Source organism: Micropterus dolomieu, linkage group LG22 (assembly GCF_021292245.1).
Source record: "Micropterus dolomieu isolate WLL.071019.BEF.003 ecotype Adirondacks linkage group LG22, ASM2129224v1, whole genome shotgun sequence".
Classification (NCBI taxonomy): domain Eukaryota; kingdom Metazoa; phylum Chordata; class Actinopteri; order Centrarchiformes; family Centrarchidae; genus Micropterus; species Micropterus dolomieu.
Window position 1 is genome coordinate 29,649,990 of NC_060171.1, and position 6,000 is coordinate 29,655,989.

At 41.7% G+C, this 6,000-nt stretch overlaps 1 protein-coding gene across 2 annotated transcripts in view; it reads left to right on the top strand.

Annotated features, from left to right (window-relative positions):
• ranbp10 (RAN binding protein 10) overlaps positions 1-6,000 on the top strand; it is a 31,487-nt gene that overhangs the window by 14,051 nt on the left and 11,436 nt on the right. The gene's annotated exons all lie outside the window — the stretch shown is intronic.

The following is a 6,000-nucleotide window of genomic DNA, read 5'->3' on the forward strand; positions in this document are numbered from 1 at the left end:
ATTCCCAAGGTTACTCAACAACAACAGAGAGTGTAGAGCAAGTACTTCATCAAGCCAGCGTCCAGCTGTAACATTGGCTTACTGGTCTGGAGCCAGAGTTTCAAACACTTAGCAGTCGGATTGGACCAGTGCTTTGGCAAGCTGGGAAGAAAAATATCCTGCTGCGCTCTCTTCTTTTGTTCAGTTTTGGTTACACACAGGACAGTCTGCACGGTACAATAAAGAAGCTCTGGAGGGGCTGGCCAAAACCATGACCCTGAACTTTTCTAATCACTTACTGGCCCACGTGTCCAGCCCTCCAACCCCATTGGCTCAGAATACAATCAAGCAATTACAGTGCGGTGCAATTGTTTTATTTCGGCCTATACATCGCAGAATAGGGAGGTGGCGTTTAACATCGTAAACACTGCAAAGGGGGTGATTATTAGCACTTGGCTATAGATATTTGTGGTGCTGGATGAGTGGGCAAAGATGGTGTTGATGGAGGATATCTCCATGTGTGGGAGGCAAGATGTAAAGGATAGATGAAAGCAACGAAGAAAGTGACACGAAATGGATTTTGTGAATAAGTGGATGTAGCTGGAGAAGTGCCAACATGTATGAGATTTTGGGATGAAAGCAGGAGGCGATGAGGGCGTGTGGCGTTGCTTTAGTAATCGGATGTGGTTTGTGGATTCAGTCTGAACAGTCTGACAGATGCAGAGAGAACATGTCAGGACATGCCAGGACATGCCACTGCAGACATATGGATCATTGACAGATGGGTGGTGATGGTACAGTGGATAAGACACATGAATGTGGTGTGAGAGACCCAGGATCAACTCCCCACTGTGACATGTCCACCAATGTGTCCCTGACCTTAACCCCTAGTTGCTCCAGAGGTGTGTGACCTCTGACATAAATAGCAATTGTAAGTCTCTTTGGATAAAAGTCAGCTAAATGAGTTAATGTAATGTTTGCGGTCAGACATCCGACTAATATGACTTACAGTAAGTCCAACATTTTAATGATAGATAGATGACAGACCAGTATTTTACATAAAAATATTTTTGGGCCTGAGTACAAATATGCATTTTTGTAAACATGTTTTAGTGCAGTGTTTCTTACAAATCAGAGGATGTCATTACAAGCAATATCAAAATGCAATCTATGTAAAAAATAAATTGTTAGTGAAAACTAACTCAGTTTAGTTTGAATTTTAACTAAATTATTACAGTGTGCATTTCAGTAATTCCACATGTGACCTCCATATGAACAACCATAAAAGTGAGAATAAAGTAATGTTAACAGTCCAAAATGAAGCAAAATATAGTATTAGCTTTATAAACATACCCCAGCAAGTTAAAGTCAAAGACAAGGTTATTCAAAGTGCAAAATCACCTGTAACATGGTCCCAATACACTTTACAATATGAAATACAGAAGGCACAAAAAAGAAAATACCCAAGGTAGAATAAAAACACATAATAAAATACTTGAGTGCATAAACAACAAGATAATGAAGAAAACTCTTTATCAAAGAAATTATGAAATAAACTTTATAATAAACTATGAGTCTAATCGAAGAGAAGAAACCAGCCCTAACTATAAGCTTTACCAAAAAGAAAGGTCTTAAGCCTAATCTTAAAAAGGGAGATATTGGCTGCTTCCCGAACTCAAACAGGGACCTGATTCCATAGCAGAGGAGCATGATAGCTGAAGGCTCTGTCTTCTATTGTATTTTTAGAGACCCTAGAAACCACAAGTAAGCCTGCATTTTAGGAGCACAGTGCCCCAGTGGGGTAGTACGTAGACAATGAGCTCCTTCAGATGACCATTTAGGGCTTTGTAGGTAAGAAGAAGAATTTTAAATTCAATTCTCGATTTTACCGGGAGCCAGTGTAGGGTGGCTAAAACAGGAGTAATGTGATTTCTCTTCCTAGTTCTAGTCAGAATGCGAGCCGCGGCATTGTGGATTAGCTGGAGATTCTTAGGAGACTTGTTTGAGCAGCCTGATAGTAGGGAGTTACAGTAATCGCGCCTAGAGGTAACAAATATGTGCGGACTAGTTTTTCAGCAACATTTTGAGGCAGAATGTTCTTTATTTTTGCAATATTGCAAAGATGGGGGAAAAAAAGGCATTCTTTGTAATTTGCTTTATGTGGAAGTGTTAAAATATGTTAAGTCCTGATCTAAAATAACTCCCAAATTCCTCACAGTGGGGCCAGGGACCAGGACGATGCCATCCAGAGCAACCATGTCTTCTGATAATGGGAGGTGATTTGGTCTTAGTACAATAACTTCATTTAATATTTCACTTTCATAAAGCTGGGGGAAAAGAAGTGCATCAAAGGTGGACATATTGCTCACTAAAATGCATTTTGTTTGTCATTGTGGTCTGACAAACATGTTCAATGTATTTTCTTCTTCATCCTTCGTCCCAGAGGCCATTAAGGTCATGGCCGAAGTCCCCGCTTAGTTTGGCATTGCAGATGAAATGCCCTGAGGCCGCAGTAGGGCTGCATCTGAAAATGATTTTAGTAATCGAGTATTCTACAGATTATTTAATTTGCATTGAGTAATCTTATACGAAGTACTATTTGTTGGCGCTTTTTAGTAATCGAATTAATCGAATTTATCGATAAATCGTTTCAGCATTAGGCCACAGTGCCTGATGCCCTGCCTGTTTTTTTGTTGAGATTATGAATTTTTATTGGCTAAGATGAGGTGGGAAAGTTTGATAAACTAGCGAACGAATAAGACAAGAAACTGGACTGGCTATCGGGAGCACCAGGTTGCTCTGTGGGCTTCACCGCAGCCCAAACAAGACGGACAGAGAGAGGTATCGGCCCACTTTGATTGTGCACCAGCCCGCATCTTGCTCCTCAATATCCTCAATACCAATACCAACTGTTAGTCAGGGTTTTGCAGCTGAAGCCGTAAGACACAAGACAATAGGGATAAGCAAGAAAGCTTTGGTTTTGGCTAGCTGGGTATTTAGCAACATGTTCACCTTTTCATAAAGTGAATGTGCTCATCAATGTCAAACAAGAGCGCTCATGTGGACGAGTGAGAGAACGGGAGCGTCTTCGATCTAAAGGCCTGATGTTACTGTTTCTGGTTCTGTGGGGCCTCTAAAATCCTTTTTTAATTGTTTTTCTTTAATTTGTTTGCACAATCTCTGTAGTAAGGCTGTCACGGTGAAGTAATTTCCACCGCGCAGCTAAGTATATACAGTACAATATGCTAACGCCAAGTTAGCTAACCTTTAAAATACACAGTAAAGCAACACAAAACACGGCAACACTTACAGCTTCAGAGTTTGTAGTCATCCTCTGCGGTAGGCTTGACCAATAGCACGGTATTTCAATTTTGTGGTTATTGCGACAGCCCTACTCCGTAGGGACAAACAGACAGATAGATCCTTGTGATGTATGCTCGTCTTCTCTATGAAACATCTGTATCCTCGCTGCACTGCATCATTTTAAACTCTGGTGAACTGGTTGTGGGTAGGGCTGGGGCAGTCAGTTTGCATAACATATTGGTGCGTCACAATGAAGCTGAGGCTACAACCATCTAAAGTTTTAGAGTATTTTAGACAGAGACCCAACAACGTGGTAACGGTACTCTGTAAGCTCTTGTGAGGACGGCAACAAGACAGCACGGCGAAAACTGTTTCCTGTTTGTCCTCACACAAGCTCGATATATTAGGATGATCAACACAAGGAACGTGTTTCCGTAAGTAGTAGTCACGTGAAAATGGTTTTCTAAATGTTTAAAGTAATCTCTCACCACTGCTGTCATGGTGTGGTAACGTTACACCATGTGTCCTCTAACGTTCAGCTGTTTTAAATTTTCTGTGTACTTTAATGCCATGTATGAGTGAGAAAATGACTTAAAATAATATTATACAGTTTACTTTCTTTGCCCTGCACTGATGCAAAAATACATTTGCCAGCGATTATCTTATCTCTGCATATACTTCTCTAGTTCAGGGAAAGGCACTTAGTGATTAAATGAATGTGTGTCACAGCAATCCTTCTGAATTTGAGTAATTTTCTGATCAGGCATCTGACAAATAGGGTCTGTTGTTATTACCAATGTCATAACACAGCAGTTATGTGGAAATTAGACTCATTCACGATTGAATAAAATATTAAATTTTTAAGTTATTGTGGATAATTTAATCTTTATATTAATTGGGTAATAAAACAGTCTTTAGAATAATCAAAAAATTAGTTGCTAGATTAATCCACTTATCCAAAATATAAGTGTTAGATTAATCGATTTTTAAAATAATCATTAGGTGCAGCCTTAGTCGTGGGTCACATCTCTCTGGCGTCCAGGTGCTGTCGCTCTGTCTTCATCTCCTTGCAGTTTTAATGCATTTGTTCCGTGTTGCTTGTGTTTTAAGTTTTCTGTCTGCTGTAGTGTTAGGGTTGGGCCGATAAACGATGCCATCGTCCATCGCTGATGGATGCAAACATCACAACGTTGAGCCGTCATCAGGATTGTCACCTTGTCTGCTGCGTCTTGTAACATAATACCACGTTTTGTCTTTGTGCCTTTTATAAGACAACCCTGTGGATTTAAATTATGGCCTTGCCGCCCTGGCATTTGGCCTTTGTGCCCTCAAAAACTTGACAACACCAACTGACTCCAAAGACTCCAGCCCTGGTTACAACTACCAACTGTCCATCAGCGGAATGGTGTGTAACTGGCGACAGAAATGCATTTTGGGATGCCCTCAGGCTAACGAGCATGCATGATATAAACAGAACAGAGACACACATGTAAAAACTTGTGAACATGCTCCATAGCACTACTAGTGGTCATAAACCCCACAGTATAGCTTTAAGCCCCAAAAAACGCTGGTTCCATCATTCTACACTTCCCATAATGTAACACAATAAGGTTCCACTTTTCCACTGTCAATAGTTGTCTTTTTTTCTGTTTAGGCCTTTTTTTTCTTCTTGTGACCTCAGCCCCCTGCCCACCACGTCCCTATACACGCAGTAAACACACACACACACACACACACACACACAAACAATGACATCCATGAATGGTTCGGCGATCTCTAATGACATAGGAGGAAGCGTAGTAGCCATATAGCAGCCGAGAGCCTGAATAAAGCCCCTTGCCTCTCTCAACCAATCAGACCACTCCTCTGCTCTGACCAATCACGTTCTGGGGCTGCTTATTGACTAGTCAAGATCTGTCCGGTGGCCGAGGTTTGTGGAATGCTGTGGATACCAGGGCAGCCAGTTCAGCAGACTCTAGATACGCACACACACACACACACACACACACACAGATCATTCATTCTCCTCTCTTCTTGATTCACCTGTTAAATGTCACACAAAGAGTGGAATAGCATAGAACAGCGTTGCGTGAATGGATGTGTTTTCCAAACCTGCTGAAGCACCAGTTATGAAAATATTTTTGGTTGATAGGTTTCCACTACAGATGGTCTGTAGCCCTGGTAGACAGATTACTGTTTGATTGCCTTAACTCTGACTGCCTCAGTGTGTTTGTGTGCCAGTGTGTGTTTGTCCCAAACTTGGATTTATCTGTGTGTGTCCTGAACCGACTGATTGCGTTTCTGAGTGTACTTGTTTGTGTTTGCCCCCACTAGCCTGTGCATCTATGTGCGTTTGTGCACATGTTTATGTCCATCTGCACATGTGCTGGTGAACTCCTGCATTTATATAGATAGATAGATAGTGTGTGTGTGTGTGTGTGTGTGTGTGTGTGTGTCCCGTAATAGTACAGTGTTCTCCAGTGCTGACCTCTGTGTCTGATCCTGCTGTGGAGGCCTGCCCATTTCATTAGCATGTTGGAGGAGTGAGCCTGGCTTTAGAGGCAATATCCCTGTCAGCAGATTAATCTAATACCCCCCCACCAGCACCATCAGCACCACACACACACTCACACACACACACACACACACACACACACACACACACACACACACACACACACACACACACACACACACACACACACACACACACACACA